This window comes from Diorhabda sublineata, chromosome 2 (assembly GCF_026230105.1).
Source record: "Diorhabda sublineata isolate icDioSubl1.1 chromosome 2, icDioSubl1.1, whole genome shotgun sequence".
NCBI classification, from domain to species: Eukaryota; Metazoa; Arthropoda; class Insecta; order Coleoptera; family Chrysomelidae; genus Diorhabda; species Diorhabda sublineata.
In genome coordinates, this window is record NC_079475.1 from 25808973 (window position 1) to 25830419 (window position 21447).

At 32.1% G+C, this 21447-nt stretch overlaps 1 protein-coding gene across 3 annotated transcripts in view; it reads right to left on the reverse strand.

The window, feature by feature from the left end:
- Positions 1–21447, reverse strand: part of LOC130440476 (inactive rhomboid protein 1) — a 136345-nt gene that overhangs the window by 102358 nt on the left and 12540 nt on the right. For all 3 annotated transcript variants that reach the window (XM_056773650.1, XM_056773649.1, XM_056773651.1), the window contains exon 2: positions 12652–12747. The gene's annotated coding sequence lies outside the window, so the exon portion shown is untranslated. The remainder of the gene's footprint in view (positions 1–12651; positions 12748–21447) is intronic.

Sequence of the window (21447 nt, forward strand, 5' to 3'; positions counted from 1 at the left end):
AAAAATGATCCTCAATTTATTCACACTTTTCTGTAACCACGAGTTTAGACAGCGCATTTAAACTTGAAGTAAGGAATTTTATAATGTTGACCTTATCCTGTATGTATCTGACAGAAATTTATTTATTTTTTTTTATTTACAGTTTTCTTGAAAAATAGGCTATTGTATATTACCGAATCAAGTGTACTTCTGGTTCAATATGCCCTAAATAATATCCTGGAACGATAAATTCAGATGATCTTATTTTCCTGCGCCCAAATATCAGTATCAGAATAAAATTATGATAAACCTGAAGATTCAGATTAAGATGATCATGTTCAAACAAATCAGTTGATTCAGACACCAATGATAAATTGGTGTCTTTTCTCGCAGAGAAAATTTCTTTTATCTAGCAAGAATGTTTCTTCAAAAAACATTTCCACCGAACACAAGAAGAAATCGAGACATTTTATATTATCACGAGTTGAATTAGGGAGTAAATGGTATTGATGAACTTTTCGTCAATCACAATCTTGTCAATAAGAAAATAACTTTTCTGACAACCAAAATGTTTCGTGAAGACAATATCTCAAATAACAAGCTACAAATGGTGTCAAAGAACAACTACGAATTTGAGTTTGAAGTAAATGGAAATAAGAAAATATACAGAGTGACTCATTTAGATTAGAAACACTGATTAAAGATCTGAAATTATTCAGGGCATATTACGATACTTTTCGCCAAAAATTAAAATAGAAATATCCCGTCGCTACACACACTTCCATACGTTTTTTTCCATTAATCGAAGTAGTGCTGGATGTTTTCTTTGGTGAGTGCCTTTAAAAGCTTTGTTTTACCGCTTCCATCAACTCAAATCGGGTCCCTTCCGAAGAAGATCTTTTTCTAACCTTTCTAGCCTTTCAAGGAAATCTGAGCACACCCGTTGACGCAAAAAGCGGTAGGAGTCAGATTTTTTGGCACCAACTTTGGTTGATTTTGGTCACTGTTTCCGGAGTTGAAACAGTCACAGGCCGACCTGGGCGCTGGTCATCTTCAGCGCTCTCTCGGCCCTCACTAAAGCGCTTATACACTCAAAAACTCGCGCACGAGATAGATAATTGTCCCCATAGGTCTCTTGCCCCAATTTATGGCACTCGGTAGAAGTTTTTTTCAATTTAACGAGGAATTTGAGATTAATTTTCGGCACGAAAAAAAAGCATGTTCGTTTCAAACCGCTACTGCACAAATACTATAATAGTGACGGAAACGTGTTTTGAGACGTGCACAAACAAGATATCTAGATACTAAACCCACTATTTGTTTTATATCCCATCCATCTAGGGCGCTCTCTAGGCGCGCGGTCTCGTTATTTAATAGCCAGACCTCGTATACTAAATTTTGTTCTTTTTTATTAGGAAAATATTCACGCCTAGAGAACTTTTTAAATAACGATCGGTGATATATTATATATGAGTTAACAGTTGATGAACGATGATAAGTATATTTGTGTTATGTGAGGCAATCACTGAATGAATATCCAAACCGAAGAATAGGCCAAGATTTCTTTCATTAGCAATTAAATACCAAACCAAAAAACATGTCCTTAAAAGCTTTAAAGGATATTGTGAATTAACTCGAAAAAGGTCAAATATATCGCACAATGCATCATCGCACAAACCAAATATTTTATATTTTTCAACACACAAAAGATTGTGTCTATATTCGCTTTGATTTCTCATGTCAAAATGAAGAGATTAAACATAGCAATACTTGGATAGTCCGTTTTTATTTTAACTGACAATTTTAGGAAATATAAAATAAGTTTATTGTTGCTCGTTCTAATACAAGAGAAAATCTAATTTGGAGAGTGCCTCGTAAATAATATGATTAGCACCTTTGTCCGCATTATTATTCTAGAGGGAGTAAAGTTTAGACTTAAGCCACAACGGTTACATTGTAATCTATCAATTTGTTTTAGAAGTCACCTAACTAAAATTTCCAACGGGTTAATATCCATTAAGGTAGTGCATTTGTTTTAGTCATGTATGCAATATCTCTTTGTTCTCAGATAATTCATATGGTTTAATAAACTAATGGATAATACAACAATGAAAGTATACTATTTCATATTCTACTTCTTCTCTTAATTAAAAAGCAGTCCATTTTTAAGTGGAACTTTGATTACAATAATACTTTCTCATTCCCAGTTTTTAGAACATATCTCTAGTAGTTAAAAAACGATTCTGTGGGAATCGGTCAATGTTATTGAATATATATATATATATATATATATATATATATATATATATATATATATATATATATATATATATAATTGATATCACCACCTTCGCTCACATAAATTGTTGAATGAATAATCGCTGTAAAGTTCAGGATCCTACAGCTTAAGAATCACACCAATTTGTTTGTCATAGCAGGCAATTTATTTATGTCTACTTTTGGTATGGTGCATTTAAAATTCCTGATAATTAAAAAAATGAAAAGTTTGCGCATGGTGTCCTCATTTTATGAGGCCAAACAAACAAAACTCAAAACAGAAATTCACAAAATGACACAATTAATATTTGTAAAAACAAATGTCATTACCCACGTATGCCTTATAAGTTAATTTATTGTGATTTGATTTTGACGACACTTTTGCCAAGAGGATTGAATAATATTATTCCTTTTAAATATTATTCAATTGAAAAGACTAACAACTGTCATTACTATCATATTTATATCAATATTTATTAGAATAATGAGTATTATTTTCAAATTTCTACGTTTTCATCTGTGAAAACCAAACCGCTAGAATAATCCAAAGCGTCCTTCAACAATCTCATGGAGTAGCAGTCAGCAAATCTACTGTTCGATGAAAATTAAAAGAAAGTCTAGCTAAAGGACCCTTGCTGCTTACTGTAGCTCACAGAAGACGCAGACTTGATTTTACTCGTGAACACATGAATTGAACAGTGGACGAATGGACAAAGGTATTGCTCACGTGTGAGTGAAAAATGTGCCTATATGGCAGAAATAAGGTGTATAGAAGAGCTGGAGAACACTATTCTACCTATACTCGGTTACCAGAGGTGGCTCAGTCATGTTTTGGCAGGTATTTCTTCTGAGTGCACACGGATCTCGTCGTGATTGACAGAGCTGCACTAACAGTACGACGATATGTTGCAGATATTATGTATTACCATGTGCTGGATTTGTTGGTAATGGTTTTGTGCTAATTCAAGATAATGCTCGACCGCACACGACAAGAATAGTAACGGAGCACCTTGAAGAGGTTCATTTTGCAAAAATGGACTGACCCGCTCAAAGCTCCGATCTCAATCATATCGAGCATATTTGGGATCGATCATTTCAAAAGAAGTCTGCTCCATTAACACATGAACAGGCCGATTAGCCCTGATTGAGGAATGGACCAATTTTCCTATCGACGTAGCAATGCGTCTTTTTGAAAAATAAACCCCGTCAATTTTTGTGTGTGTTTTGTAGTGTCTGAACACTGAAAGTGTTCTTTCTTAATAAAGTTTTAATTTCAAACATAATATAACATGCTGAAAGCATTATTGAATGAATACATCATACATTTATTACAACAAAAATTTGGTTAATTTCTCAAATTTTTTGGTTGGCCCGTTTTCGCTGACGCAATTTCGAGTTGAAAGCTTTACAATTTTTTAAAGTTCCAAAAGACAAAATGAGTTACCATCAAAGATTTCACAGTAATATTTTTTTTAAATTTAACACATCGCTGTTGTTACAACATAATTTTATCTATATCTATATAATCTTTAAATGGAAACCAAACCTACCTATATTTTTCTTCCTTATAAGATTCGAATGAATCTATTATGAAATTCGATATCGCATAGTAATAAATTCAACTTAAACTTTGGAAGTTTAAATCCTTTTTATAAAAACCTATATATTTCAAGTTTCCTGCGGATGCAATCTGTTTGTAGATTGCTACTACCTGGGAAAGAAAAGAACAATTTAAGTGGATTTAGTCGCAATCGAACTTTACCACATTGAGAGCAGGATTGGTCTTAACTGAATTTCGTAAACAAACTGTATTCAGTCAGTAGTTAGTACCTAATAAAAGAAGCTATTTAGTTTAAAATCATTTATTCTTCATTTGGATTATTTACGCACATGTTCATAGAAATTGTAGGTGTCTTATGTTCTTAATTAATTTATTTAACACTATACACTACACTAACTTATAATAAACTCGTTCTATTCTACGACTATTTATTATAAATTGAACTAATCTGCGCTACAGAAAGTTACTTATATGGCACAAATAGAATTCTCCAAACTCCCCGAACACAAAGAAAAAAACAAATAAATAAATAGACCTTCCTAGAAATTATCCAAAAGAAACAATGTAAATAAACCTCTTGGTATGAAAAAGACTTGAATTCCGTATAAAAAATAAGGGTGTTTCAAAAAAGGTGAACCCGTTTCTATGATAGATAGAAAACTGAAAAATATTTGAGAGTAAAAAGTGTTCGTAGCGCCATCTATATTTAAGATAAAGAGCGTTGATGACAAAAAAATTATACACATTTTTCTTCTTGTGATTTTTTGTTTGATTAATACATTCATCATTACTTCGTACCAACATCAGTTATTACTTCGTAATATTCAAACCAAAATATTCCGGTAGACGGTACACAGTATCGAATTTTACCAAGAGTACCTTTTTGTACCTTTTTTTAGTAAATCTAATATTGAAAAAGTTTAATGTTTAATACTACTCGGTACGAACCCTGTAACTAGCCCCTTTATGAGAGTCATAGGGACATAAAAACAAATTAATTGGATGTATCAGCTTCCAAAACATATTCGTTTAAAATTTCAATACAATGTTGCCAATACTTGCGGAAAAATCGTAATAAATGTGTATTTAGAAACATATTTTAAAACACCGTGCATATAAAAAAATTAAAATACAAATTTAAGCGTTAGCTTGGATTGAAAGACTTAGAGCCCTGGTGTAATTGCCAAGAATCAATTTCAAACAAGATAGATAATTAATAGAACATGAGAATTAATCGAAATATTAATTACAACATTTTACTAATACAATTTCTAACACTAGCTTTGTCCGTCACTAATCCTTAGTCCTTATTTATTTTTTAGTGTACATTTAAACCTTTATAAATTATGGTTTTTTAGTTTTTTTCATAATATATTATTACCGGCTTATTTTATAACAAAATGCATTCGGTTACTAAAAGTTTATTGTGAAATAACGACCATCATCTAGAAGGAATGATCAATAAAATGTTTACAAGCATAGAAAACAGGTGGTACAACAATCTGTAATACAGCTGTCGAGTAGTTCAGAATAATTTTCAGGCAATTTGAACAAATTAATTAGCAAAACGATCAGAAAATTAGTGTGTAAGGAAGCTGTGATTGGATTTTGATTAAGGAAAGAATGTGTAGTGTTCCTCTTCTTCTTCAACGAAGACAGGATGTTGAAAACAGTTTTCAATAACATAAATCAACACAGATCGAGTTAATGGAATGATTCGACTCGACCGACGATCAAATCTGCTTTTATACTATACTCTTATACTATTTATACCAATTGGTAAGAAAGTGTTAAGTTTTAAATTGTCAATAACTTTATTAATTTTTATAATACAAAATCATAATATAGAGTAAGAGAATAAGGCTAGTATAGTAATAGAAAAACGACAGAGAATAAAGAAAATTACAGAGACGACAGAGCAAAACAAGGAGTATATATTTAACAAAGTCCAGGAGTTCGAATTCCTGGGAGTAGGAGGTTAAACCAGGGAAATCGACAAAAGACTGGCGAGACGGATCAAAACGTTTGAAGTACTAGTTGGAGTATTAAGATCGAAAGATATTTCAAGAGCCGCCAAGCTACGCATTTACAAGACAGTTATACAATCGACGGGGCTGTATGGCAGTGAGCGTTAGATCATAAACAAAAAAAAGAAGAAAGGAGAGAAGAAGAGTGCGAGGGCAAAATGAGTGGAGAAGAAGAACGTATGGTTAAACTGCCTGTTGGATGGCGGGGTGAAAAGATCCTTGTTAAGGGGAGAATAGTATACATATATGTATATATGGATCATCAAATGATAAACTGAATGTTAGTGTAATTGATTTATTAGTACCTACTAATAGAAGGAACCAATTAGTGATACATATCATGTAACTCTGAATATTTAAATATTAATCATTCGAATAAAAATTTAAATTCGTTTGCAGTAAATAAATTATTAAATACTTCAACAAATAGTTAATTTATATATCTATAATAATTAGCTTCAGAACCCAAAGAGAAGAAGATTTCATGCAGAAATAATTATAATAATTATTAAATATTTATAAATATTCTCCAAATAGGTTTTTCAGTAGTTTCGATGTGTAGTATTCCATTATATTCATAATCGAATAACCGCCAAGTTAACTACGACGTCTTTTTTCGAGGAACGACGAGCCCTGACTAGAAATTATGGATTTCTCCGACATTCTACATAAACTAAGTATAATAGGTCGAGACAAAACCCTTTTAATGGCCTCTATATCATTTCCTTCCGCCGAGGTCGAAATTAAATTCTGCAACTTCCTTCAGCGAGCGCCAAGAACTGTTTTAATAAAACTTTAGGCCCTTTAGTTCCCTTGAACTTTTTTCAAGCAAACTATTCTTCTTAACTATGTCATTTTAAAAGTTTTTAATCGAATAATGTTTTTTCATCTGGAGTGTGAAAAATTTAGGTCTATTAGTGGAAATGAATTGGGTAAATTTGAGATGAATGTAGAAATATGTTTAAGATTTCAATTTTAGTCGGTAATTGTTAGAATATACAGAGTGGGCTATAAAGTATCCATAAAATTTTACGAAAATGCTGGAATACGTCGAGTATTCCATCTGTACGCATCTGATAAGACAATAATGTCACTAGGTACTCCGTGTTTTGGAATGTGCGTTCCATTTACAAGTATTACAATAGCAAATGATATTTATTTTGAAAATAATTAAGAACGAACATCGCACAAGACTTACGAATAAACATCTCCAATCAATTCTTAAAATAACTATAACGAATATGATACCAATGACATCAATGAGTTTGTCAAACACAAGAGAAGTCGAATATCTGGTTCCTCGAGCTCAACATAATTACCTACCATGTTTTATAACTTATTTTCAATCTGGATGAACTACGAATTCAAAATTTAATATATGGCCCCTGCAAAATTGAGTTTGGCATCTCTGTGATATGTTATTTTGATTTATATCACTAATGATCGAGACTGAGTTACTTGGAAATGCCACGATTCCAAATAATATGTTTATAATCATACCTTTAGGTGAATAACAATAAATTCACAAAAATAAAGTAGTTTTCTTTTTATTCCACGCTCGACGTCTATCTTTGCTCACTTATATCTCTACAAACAGTTTGTTTAATGTTATCTTTGGAAATTCCCTCCTCATATATTTAGTTTGATGAGCTAATGATTGTGTAATGTTTATTCTACGTTTATATCTACCCTCCTTGTACAAGGTTTTAGAACATTAACTTGATGGTTGGGCAACTATGTTTCAGTAAAACAATGTCGGAAGCATTTAATTATGAGATTAATCTACTGTTCCAGCTCTTGCACTTTGCAAATATAAACGAATAGTTACATTATAATACATCTTCTAATTAGTTTGAAAACTCTATAAAGTCATCAAAAAAACTTGAATCGTATAAACTTAATTGTCACAAGTAGAAAAACTTGTAAAGGGAACAGTGATTCAATTCTAAAATCCGCATTGATGTGCTACTATTCATCATAAAACTTTCGAATATGAATTGTCTTCGTAGCGTAAAGACAAGCGAAAAGAGATTGAACTTTGAAAATGTGAAATGCTTTTGACGTTCTCATTATCGATGACCCAACGATGTCTCTTCCAAACAATTTAAAATTTGGATAGATAGTTCATTACTTATTATACTCGTATTTAAATTATGTATGAGCTCAAAGCGATTATAATATTAATGAATAAATCCTGAACGATATTTTAAATCAAAGTCTGAGTTTTCATATAATACTTCAGGTTTTTCCGTTCTTTTTCTTTCATAAACTTCAAAATAGTAACAATAACCACTAACTGAACACCATAGAGCCCACATTTTGAACCCGAATCTTACAGGTTTTCCTCTGATGAATTGTTTAAGATAATGGTGTCCGAAGTATCTTACCATTTGCTCATCAATACTTTGGTCCTGGTTGAACACTCAAAGGTCATGAACTTTTTATTTAAATGCTCAATTAACGATCGAATCTTGAACAATTTGTATCTTTGGTCCTAACCTAACCTAACCTAACCTAACCAAACAGTTGGTGGACAAAAAATTGATAGTTGTTATTTTGATCAGCAAACTTTGAGCTTTTACTGGCGATGTGCTTAAAAATTACGTCGTCAAAAAATAATTCAAAAATTTCATGAGGGACTATATCCTTTCAATTCCATTTTTATATTCTTGTGTTTTTCAATCCATTCTGTGCTCGTACTTTTCTTTTGTACAGAAAATGATTGTTCTATTTTTTCCCATTTAGAAACTACCTTTTCTCTATTTTTTTTTGTATTCCTAACTGGTTGTGTTTCAGTACTATCAGGGATTGTTGAATTGAATTTCAAGATTACGAAATTTTTTGCCCAAGGTAACGATTCATCTTTTAATAGATTTTTGGGCAAAATCCTCACAATCTGTGACTTCATCTATATCTTCTGATGGTAATTTAACAATATAAATGGTATTGAAGTCATCATTATCCCAAAAGTTAATATCATTTCGTATATGCTCAAGGTCTCTTACAGACAGACATTCTCGATAGGCCATTCCTATGAAAACTTACTGTTTTTTGATTAAAAACACAGAATTCACGAATTCAAGTTTAGATTTCTATTTCTATTTCTGAGAAACAAATTAACAGTGCGAACGATACAACTCACACAAGACAAATCAACAAAATGAAACTGCAGTAGGACAAAACTGCGCACCTAATGGGACTCATTGTATGGGTTAACGTAGTTTTCTTTTACCTCAAAAGTATATAATGTCACCCTCGTATTATAATATTTTCAAGTTTCTGTTACCCATTACATTGGAAATTATGTTAATATCCACTTAGCCATACTTATTTCATTCCACATTTTTGGATGCAGACTATTTTCCATACTACCGCTCATGAAGTTATTACATCGTAAGTAGACCAAAGCAAAATAATATTAATTAGCGTTAGCCAACAGTGAACTATCTCATCTCGAGCAAATTCAAAACTTGTTTAACAAGCCCTTCCAGTGACCATAATTGCATAGTCCGAAATATAACTAGGTAGGTATATCAAAAGTTTTATGTACATTAAAAACTTCGAAATAAAGTTTTGGTAATATTACATTACGTCGATAGGAGTACATAGTACATATATACGTTGATACAGCTCTTGTACAAAGAAAGAAATCTTGTGTATGTGAAAAGTTTTCTAAACAGTGAAACTCGCTCAAATTTGGTATGTGAAATGACGCGGATTGAAGTTGTGTTCAAATTTAAATTATTGAAGGACATTATGAATTTCTTTCTATAGCTTACTTGAACACAAGTGTGTAATGAAATTGTATTCAACTTTGATGATAAAGGAAATCAATATTTTCAATTTTGAGCATAAAACGAAATCACTTTTAATACAAAACTCACGATAATAGTAGATGTGACATTGTGGCCAAATAAATTATAAAACAATCCATGGTTTTACTATGTTCTCAACGTTTCAACAATTTTTTCAATAATTAAAACGATTTGTTGATAATTTTAACTTTAACGTTAGTATTCATGAATAATTTTACTTTAAGCAGTTTTTTCAGCTTAATTAGCAGAAAATTACAGTTCTTATATGATCAACTTTCCATTAGTTTTCTGTATATTCGAGGATGGATATATGGAAAAATTCCAGTCTCAAAATATTTTATTATTCAACATATTCTCCTCTTAACTGGTCTTAATTGGATACATTTATTACAGCGAACCTGCAACGTCTCTAGACCTTTTAAAAAAAAGTTTTTTCTTGCTCTGCAAACCAGACCTCTACAGCTTTTATTTCCTCCTCGTTGGAAGAAAATTTACGACTTTTTCAAACTTCTTTTCAGTTGAGGAAAGATATGATAGTCGGACGGAGCCAAATCTGGTGAATAAGGGGGGTGTTTTGGCAATTCAAAGCCTATGGCAACATGAGATTTGGAGATTTGTGTACAGGAGCGTTGTCCTGCAAACACAAAACACCTTAGGATAGATTTCCGCGTCTTTTTCTTTAATTTTTTCCCGTAGAGTGGTCAGTAATGTCGAATAATAATCTCCAGTTATTGTTCTACCCTTATCCAAAAAATCAATCAAAAAAGCAAGAACTTTTCTAGCAGATTTTTTGACACTAAACTCCTTAGATCTTGAAGAACAGAGTGTCGCCATTCCATCGATTGTTGCTTTGTTTCTGGATCGTAGAAATGTATTCAAGTCTCATCCATGGTAATAATTCGATTTAAGGAGTCTACATCGTTTTCATATGAAAAATTAGAACGTTAAGATTTCTTCGTCCATTTCACTCTCAGTACGTCTCACTGCCTTTATTGCTCCTATTGCTAGGTTTGGCGTAGTATTTTATTATTCTATCGTTCTAATACCAAGATTTGTGATAAAGTTCTTTTTTTATTTATACTCAGATTCATAACGAAAAAATATTGACAAACATATAATTATAACTTATTCTTCTTTCTTGAAAACTATCTGTAAAAGTTTCGTTTGTTAATAATGAATTATTCCATCATCACTATCATCAATATTTTTGTGTCAGAAGGTGCAGAAATAGAAAATTTGGTTTATAGAATTTTTCTGCGGCTGATGACTACGATGTGTTTGTCAAAATCCATTCAGAACTTACTTTTCTACGATAATTTTTCACATTTACCTGTTAGATAAACTAATCCTGAAGTAACCATTTATCCGTTCACAAAATTACAATTCAACTAACTCTCTGTCGTCAAGTAGAAAATAATATCAAATAAATTTACATTTTAAACTCCTTCTCTGTGTTTAAATCTAAATAAGTGATTTAAAAAAAAAATAAACAGATAGAGAAAATTTCGACGACCGTGTCTCCAGTGTGTATTCAGGATATTTAAGATAACCAATTTAAAAAAAGTCTCAGACATTCAAGACCCTCAAATTGAAGAGTTCAGTAAGGTTTCGGTCCTATCAAGATTTTTCCAATTGAATGTCAATAATACCCATATTTTGCAGACAATATCAGACAATGCAAAAATCCAATTTAACTGTGATAGCTATATAAAGAAAGTTAATTCATTTTGACGTTTCTTTTTATTGTGAAGAAAAGAATTTGATGATTGCGTTTTGTGGAAAACTTCTACTCGTGACTACTCTGACAGCTCTATTAGCATCTCAAAGATACGTATAGTTGAACAAAAAAAAATTGGGTACAAAAAAGAAAATGTAAAAAATGTATACCGGAGGCAACGTCATAATTATAGAGTCACATAACTAGTACAAACGGCCCATAAGCTTTGAGAAAGATATTCAGACCGAACAAATAAGATAATATATTTATTACCGTATTAACTACCAAGATAGAGTCTGATAGAGACACTTAGCATGAGACAAACTAATACAAAGCTTTCGTCTTCTCCGATACAGTCATTTAAGATGCCATCTTTACACTATGGGCATAACGGATGACCTGGAGCGCAACTGGTGCATAGAGAAAAAACACGTCTTCATAAAAAGTTCTATCACAAGCAGAAATAGATGCCACAGATTACAGGGCTTGCGTTGAGATTCTCATTGGTAGGTTTTTCGTTTGTAAGTTTGGATGGAATAGAGATACTAGGGGTACTACTAGGGGTACCACTGTGACTTCATTATAAATAGTCGTCGGCTGTTTGGCTGACGACAATGTTCACTAGGTTACAGGAAAAGCAAAAAACGAGTATCACTGACGGGAGGTGATATAAAATTCGGGGGGGCATGATAATCACCTAACAGTGACAAGGGAATCATAAAAAAAGTCTGGGTAATTGTAGGAGAGGCGAAGTTGATGACGAGAGTACAATTATGTGATGTACACAAATAATATCTTGACATATTTACTAAACATCAAAGTATTTTGTTAATAATTTCGTCCATGGTGAATATCCCGTATTCACCATTCACCATTATATAATATAAAAATAATAGCAAAATGAGACTGGATATTAATACATTTTCGTACTTTGTACTTTGTACAGACTCGCGTAGAAATGAAATTAATGATTATTCAAAAATTTCGTGGTAGTTAATAGATGTAGGTAAAAAAGTATCAATCAAAGTGAAAATATATATGTAGATACATATAAATATATTAATTATATTTTTCAAAATTATCCTATCTATACTGATTTCGGTTCCTCAATCCATCTCATCCTTTTCTATGCAAAGCTATTTGCCAACAAAATTATGAAACCTACTCTACTGTGATTTTGACTAGTATTGAAATGAAACATTGTCCTAAACTTCCAATACGATAAGAAAACGGTTTATAGAACTGCTCAACGATTATAGAAAAATAATTAATTACCTGTGTCGGTCGCCGTTGTGATCCGTGATGGCGGCGCCAGGTCTATAGGGGGGAGGGCCCCCCTAGCCCCGCCTACCACATGATGACCTTTAGTATCTAGAAATAAGAAAAAAATATCGGAATAATGTTTCAATCATTACAACAAATAAGTGTACACCTGAACTAATTTGCGTAGGGGTTAATTTTCTCATTATGACTAGCAGTTACGTAGAATTGCAAAACAAACCACTTGAGACAAGAAACAAGGCCAGAAATATGTTTCGTTTTTGATGCTTGTTTGATGTTGGAGTTAGATCATGTATTACAACATAAGAAACATTGAAACCAACATAATGATAGACGATAGACTGATAAAAATAACGTAGCATCTGTGAAATCAGCTATTCTAAACGTATATTTTTATTGCTTTCGAATGCATTGTTTTACTTTTCATATACATCCTTTTTTATTAATATTTTTATCCATCTGGGTATGGGGTCTGCGGTAGACTGTTTTTGTGTCTGAAGCTGAAGGGCAACTGGGATATCTCGTTCCAGAAAATCTTCAATAATTTTAATATAATATGATCTATCAGGAACTATAAAAAATTGTATTAACAATTGGTCGTGATCAAAGATGTTAAACCAATGATAGCCACAAGATAAAAACTAAGAATTTCATGTACTGTTTCAAGAGAATTGGCAGGATAAAATCTTTGGGAATGCAACAATCATTCAAGAATAAACGAGGACCAATTCACTAACTCACTACGGTAGAGAGTCCACTGTTAGATTGTCAACTAATGGACGGAACTAGGGAATTGAATAGATAGTTTGAGTACATTTTCTCACTGATCTTTCCTGTTAAAGGAATCATCAATAATTCTCGTCACTTTGTATGATTCCTTCAAAATGATGAATGTAAATTAACCTATAGCGCATGGACTATGAAAAAGATTTAAAAATGTCCAGATCGTTTAATCGATTTAACTCTAGGTTTACATAAATAATTGTGGAAGACTTTTTGTTTGTGGGATAACTATTATAAACAACATAAGGGCAAATATGGTTATCAAAATTATGTATTTTTTGTTATTTTGTTATGTTTATGAATTAAGCACATAATAATAAGGTAGGATGTCTGTGTGTTTATATTTGGAAATGATATGCCATAACAGATTGACAAAATAGTAACAATTACGGGAAAATTATAATTTCCTCCATTCTCAAGTTATACATGAAAATTATGCTTTTGTTTTATGCAGCATAGAATGTTTTAATATCAAATACTAGTTTTATTTGAATACAAATTTACTGCAGACATGTACCAACAAATCTTCGATACGACGTTTCGTGCCTTCACGAGGCAAACATATAGGTTTTTAATGAGTATATGCTTATTTATTATAATTATTAGTCAATTTAAGCGATATAGCACACTTTTATCTCGAATAACTAACATCACTAATGATTATTCTTAAATACGTTTCTGTCGTAGATACTCGTTTTGATTTTGTCAAAAAATCAAAGCTGAGAGCTTTACTTTAAATATTACCTGGTGTTTTCGATATAAAAAAGAACTTTTTTAACCAACCAATGTAATGTCTCTCCATAATATAATCATCATTTTTGTCCATTGTTCATTTTTGTCCTCGTATCTATTTAATGGTAAGAATATAGTAATGCCATATATATACCATCTCACGATTGTTGATTATTTTCAATAAAAATGAATTTTCGTTTCAATTTTATTATATATATTGCAAAAAACACATTTAACAAGAGATAATTGTATTTGCTATTAAGTACACGCTTTTATGACCATACATACTTGGTTCAGATAAGTAGACCTTTTGCCTGCTTTTATTATACCATTAATCAAACAGATGGTTTTGTAAGCATTTACGGTTGATCTGCCATCTAAAAACAATAATGCTACAACTTTTGAAATAACTGATTTTGAGAACCTGAATCGCCACCTAGCTAGTATTGATTGGGGACAAAATTTAGGTGTCTCACTGGTTCCCACTGTAGTATGGGATACATTTACAAGTACTGTTGCGGATCTCAAAAACAAGTATTCTACCAGGAAAGGGGTGTACATAAATAAAGTAAAACCATGGATCAATGATGAAATAATCTCCTTGATTAGATGTAAAAGCAAATTGTGGCGAAAGTACAAGCTGATTTTGAAATTCACAAAAATTTTGCCAAAGATTTAAAAAAGTCTATAAAGGAAGCCCGAGAAGTGTACGAAGATTCTATAGTATGCAGCGACAAACCTAAAAAATTATACAAATACAGTCCTTGCTTTATTTCTCCTTATTCCCACAGATCAAAAATAAATTGCGAGATCAACGTTTTTCTACACCTGAAGAAGCTAGTTGAGGTATCTCAATTAAAATATGAGTTTAAGATGTCTTTGTCATCGATTAACTTAATATTTTCATAAGTTTCTAGACTGATTCTTATCCTTCTTCACCCATGTAGTAGCGTTTCTAATTTACGATTTAAATGAAATATGGTGCTTGATAATATTTTATCTTGAGCTGCCTGGAAATCCTTCATAAGCTATTCATCCACTTAGTTTCGGTCGGCTATCAGGCCCTATTAAACAATTTTATTTTCTACTTTGTCAATAAACAGATTCATTGATGCAATAACCATTGGCAAAATAACATCGTCGATTCTTTCGTAAAAATGTTTATGCCGATGCTGCTAAATAGTTTTCTATATTTCATAATAAAATTTATTACCTTATTTTAAAAAATTATTGTCGTAACTTATTTCGATCACCAAAATTATAATATCGGTTTTTCCAAACCAATAATACTCTAGTGTGATAATAGTCCACGTGGTAATTTCTCGAAAAGCTCAAAAATGTCGTTTGCGAGAATATCGTGAGCAGCTAGTAGAATGGTGCTAAATCTGGCAAGTAGGTAATACAGATGTTGACATACATCTGTCTTGTTACGATAAAAAAGATATCAGTTGGCCCATTTTACAGGTCACTTATCGATATTCACAATTGTGCCTCTACTCCAATCGTTTATTTGAAGAAACAAATTTTTTTCACATTTTTATTTGTTTTGAGGCAACAGACAGTCCCGATAGTTTTTTCTCTTTGACTATAACTCTTTCCACTTTTTAATCGCTCATACTATTATACTATAAATAACATACTAGGTTTTCAAATGTCCTTAATTAACATAAATGTCATGTCTTCATGGTAATCATTAAAGATTTGATAACTGTTTTCAGCGGATAAAAGCAATGCATTTGGTATTAAACTATCTTTGCTGCCAGCGTGAAGATTAATTGTTCCATTGAGCAAGGAGTACTTTAGAATCACCAAGTCAGTCATATTTACATAACTACTAGTGTTCAAATTCAATTGAGTCAGTGCCAGAGTCAAGTATTAGTTACTGGACTCGAGTAATTTTATTTATAGATACATTTAAAATTTGTAAGATGAACGAACCCTGTTCCTATGAAGATTTCGTTTCGCTCTCAAATATCAAAAATACCAAATATGTTACCAAGTAATTTTTGAAGCGATAGAAGTAGCACAACGACTTAATAAAATTTCCAATATTCTAAAAAATACTTATGGCATCTTTATTTGCATGTTATTGTGTGTAATTTTTAAGGGTATAATAATATGAGTTTGAATAAAGAAGGGTGCGCAAATATTCACTGTCTCTAAAAATTTTAATTAAGAACGGAACAAAAGTGTGTAACCATAGAAATAATAAGGAGCTGAAAATTGAGACTCATTATTAAAAACTGGGTTAGAGCTTTATTATTGCCATTTTCTCGAGAAAACCAGGCGAAAGGATAGTTCACGCTTAACTTGCTTCTGTCGAAAATTTCCACAAGATGTTGAAAACTTATCTCATAATATAACTCAATTTAAGACAGAATTGGTAACAAGAAATTTAGCAGTCATCGGTTCTTAATGGCTTCATCAATTCACTTTCTTGCCATGATATTTATATCTACAGAATGATATAGTACGATCATGCAAAGTCTTTAAACAAATTTCAAGCAATTATTTGCGTCTCCCACGGCCATTTTTCACAACTGTTTCTCCCGTTTAATTTAGACTTTGCGTATCTATCTACAAATGATATTTCCACTAAAAACTTTTTTCTTCGCTGTATTTACCAATGGGGTAACGGTAACCAAGAAAAGAAATATTTTATTTTGAGTTTTAGCAGAGTTTGAATCGTTAATGAGTTGCTCTAGACCCTATGAAATAAAATTGATTGAAACACAACTCACTTCTGTTTGTCGGTCTTGATTGAATTTTACAATCAATATTCAACCAAAATTCAAATGACTTGCCATTTCACACGGATCAAATGAGAAATTCATGAAACAATTGATAGCTGTAATTAATTGAACTACTGTATCGAGACAGTGGTGTCACATATTAATTAAAAAAAATTAGTGAATTAAAAAAAACACTTTATTTGAAATGCACTAATAATATGAACATATTTTTTGGTACGATTGGTCTTTGAGAATGATTCAAATAATAAATGCTGATATTGATAAAATTGGTAGGTACAGTTATTGTGAACTACAGAAATACAATCAAAGAAAGTCAACTTACTGAATAAAACGGATGCCCTAAGCCGAATAATTTTTCTGAAACAACGCCTGTATGGTTTGATATTTTTCCTCGACAGATAAATCAATAGGCTTCGAGCATATTTTCTATTTTTTTATTGAAGAAAGTAGTCCTAGTTGCCGTAAGCAGGTAATAATTATTTATTCTGTACAAGTTGATTCTCTGCGATATATTTTTTTAATAGATAAACGACCTAAGATAAGAATCATGAGGCTCGTGAAGAATGAACTTCGAGCATGTCTCCATTTTTTTCATTGATAAAGTGATCACAAATATTGAAACAAAAGTTGTGTGTCTTATCAATCGATATGGTCTAATCAATAGCATTATAGTTCGATAATAATATTTGATACAGACGTAATTGAATTTTGGGGTTATTCTAGTCTAGTCCCCTAGATAGTTTCGGTCTTGGATTTTCCGCGTTAAACTGATTCCTGCGACTCCTATTTTCAGCTCCATGTAAACGTGGAAGAAAATGATAATAAAAATAATGTAAAATTATATCAATTTATAAAAAAACAAAAGAACAACAAAAATATTAATGGAAAAGAACGGAATAAGTATTTGAAAAAATTATTAACGGAAGAAGAGAGTGAATACGAAGAAGATGATATAAGTGTCAATTGTACAATAGCAGAAAAAGAAATGGAATGTTATGATATAATCAACAAACTGAAATACAACAGGAGGACCAGACGAACTAATTAAATATTCTGGGGGAAGATAACCTAAGATACAAAATATTCAAGATCATAGAAAGAGTAAGGGAAACATTAATAATTGAAAGACTGAAAAAGGTAATGGAACCAGAAATAGATGGATATCAAAAAGGTTTTAGACAAGGAAAATCAACAGTAGATGCCTATAAAACAAGTGATCGAAATAAGCTATGAACACAACATTATTATGCAAATGCTTTTCATCGACTTCAAACAAGCATTTGGTAGTCTGAAAAGACAATTATAAAAGATTAGGAAGGAAAAACTAAAAGTACCCCAAAAGTTGATACGATTGGTAAAAACGGCTACGCTAAATTCTAGGGCAAATAATATTGAAAATAAATCAGTAAAAGATAACATATACGGAAACAGTAAAGATAAATGACCTTATCTTCGAGGTAGTTTGAAAAATTCATGAAGCAGTGAAAGCTGGAAATAATGAGCATAAAGGACTTATGAACTATGAAGGTTCTTCTAAATCAGGGTGATGAAAGTCTTACTTGTGCCTTAATTGTGAATACATCTAAAGGCTCATTTGGAAACGCTAGTGTATTCACCGAGTACTTTTTACTAGCAAGCCACTAGCATTCAAATAATATGTGTAAACAGTCACTGGTATTAGTTCACTAGCGTGAGAGCGACTCGTACTAGTGAACAATGGGGGATCCGGAAGCACCAGTGCACTGGTAAGTGTGAACATAAGCACGTTTCTTCTGTTTGTTTTGCGAATCGTGTTGAAATAAAAATGAATGAATCTGCGGACGACAACACAAGTGGAATGAAAATAAATTTTTTTCATTTTATTAAGCTTTACATAAATGAGGAATGTTTTTTGAGTGTACAAAGTGGTGATTATAAAAATAAACATGCTTATGCAGTAGTCGCATATTGATGATAAGGAGATCCTGCCAAAATTCAGGACGCAAACTTAACAATTCAAGACGTGAAAAAAGCATATCAGTAAATATGTCAGTAGTGTTGCACGCGCATTTTATTCGGCCGAGTACACTAGCATGTACGAATTAGCCTTTGAGTAAGTTTATTGAGTCGATAATGTTTAATTCATCTCAATATATTTTTTATTAAAATCAGTTTGTACAATGACATTTATTATCTTTCCATAATGAGGATTATAACTATAGAAAAGCTCTAGGTCATCACTAATAACCTTTCATAGTTAATGCGATATATTTTTTATTGATTAATTTTCCCATTAATATTCTCCGCTTTTTTCTTCTTCGTGGAATCGAATCTCCCCTAAAGTATCGCGATCACCGTTGATGAGCTCATTAATCATTTTGGGAATTGCCAAATTGTGAAAATTGTATATTAATTCTTATTTTTGCATTCGTGTTTATATCTACCTTCCCAATTCGAACTTTAATACGAATATCGAAAATAGATAAATATAATGAATTTATTTTCTGAATACTTATTCGTAAAATGTATAATTAAATAGTGTTTGTTTCATTTAAGATAAAGCACACTTTTTTCAGAAAGTTATTCTCTTAATATGTATACTAGAAGTAATTCCCACCGCAAAACTGATACAATTGGGTGTGAATTAAAAAAATACGCTTTTTATACTCATTTTAACATGAAAAGTAGAGAATTTTATTTGTTAGTAACCCCGGTAAATAATCAAAGAGCACACAAATCAATAGAGCCAGCTGATTTATGTAAAGAAGCCATCCTATTAGAGAATTTTTCGTTTGGTTTTGGCAGTGGGGAGTCTCAGTGTTGTATTCAATGCAGCTTATAATTATTTTAATTTAAACTTAAAACGGTTATTTATTCAATTTGAATATTCTGTGTTTTTGACTATTCAAATTCTTTGAGGGTTATTACTTTTTGGCGATAATTTGTTAGGTTAGGTTAGGTTAGGTTACGCTCTTGATAATCCCAGTTGAGAATCACACTTTCTGACGCTGAATCGAGGCTGTCGGCTTACAGAATCTGCTACTGACTGAATGTTTCCAGGCGTTATTGCTGTCCTTATACCGCCGTGATGAATTTTCCAATGTTTCAATAGTGTTTACAGTAGTTATTGAATGTCTGGATCCAAACTAAAATTGTTGCATTGCTTGGAGCTTTCGCAATGTTGGGCAGTCGATAATATAACTGATACAACTTTCGAATTCGAATAAGTGATCGATTGTTCTCGAAATACGCGCGCACTCAAAACGAGCGTTTCTCTACCGTGTACGGTATGATGGCAACAAAAAATTTGGCAACTTCGACTCTATTCGTCGGAAGCCAAAATGTACAAAACTGTAATAGAACTGAATTTGCTACGGATCGATTATGTTCTCGACATAGGCGACAGATGGCAGAAACGTGCGTTTACATAAAAATGTACGTGTGCGTTATATTTGTACCCAGGGTGTCTGTCTTCAATATCTATGTAAATAGAAACTGTGCAAAAAAGTGTCACGACTACTAGTCACAAAATGCATTACTTTCAAGAACAGTTGATAGATTATAAACGAAAAGATAATGGTGTTATTTACTATATGTATATTTTTCTTCAGGGACCTTTGACACTAATAAATTCATGGACCCCTGTTGATCGTTTTGATTAATAACAGACAAGTTACATAGTTGCGAACAATCACGAACTCGATATATGGTTAGTGACAAATTGAGGTGAAATAAAATTAATATCTTTGGATTTATATTTCTAGAGACATCGAAATGAAATTTGGGAGACATCGAAATGAAATTTGGAGACAAAGGTTCCACTACCATCCACACCGCAGTATCTCGACTGTCTTCTTCTTCTTCTTCTTCTTATTTTAAGACTGTGTCTTGTGTTTTCAAAAAGGCAGCCTAAGTTGTGACTGCGAGGACCAGCTCTCATACCAGCGCTTTGGTAGTCTTCCAGGCGGTCTACTTGTATTGGGTCTCTCTTCCTTTGCGATTTTCGCCAGTCGATCGTTGTTCATTCTATTGACATGATCTCTCCATGCTCTTCTTCTAGTTCTGGCCCATCTCACTATATCCGGAACGTCACACATTCTTCTGATTTCATTGCTCCTTATTCTGTCTCTTAGTGTTTTCCCTGTAATTGAGCGTAATGTCTTCATCTCGGTTGTTCTAAGAATCCGTTTAGTAGTTGCAGTCTCCGCCCTCGTTTCTATGGCGTATGTCATTACTGGTCTGACACAAGTTTTATATATCCGTGTTTTGCTTTCGATACTTAAAAATTTATTCCTCCATATCACGGTTCGAAGGAATCCTGATATCCTAGATGCTGCTGTTGTTTGCGTTTTGACTTCTTGTTTCAAGTTCCTATTGCTCGTGATGTTAACCCCTAAATATTTAAAAGACATAACCTTTTCTACACTTTTATTATAAATTGCCAGTTTGCATCTTCTTGTTTCTCTCGCTATTGTCAAGGATTGTGTCTTTTGTTTCGATATGTTCATATTGAATTCTCCTGCAACTGTTTCAAATCTGTGTA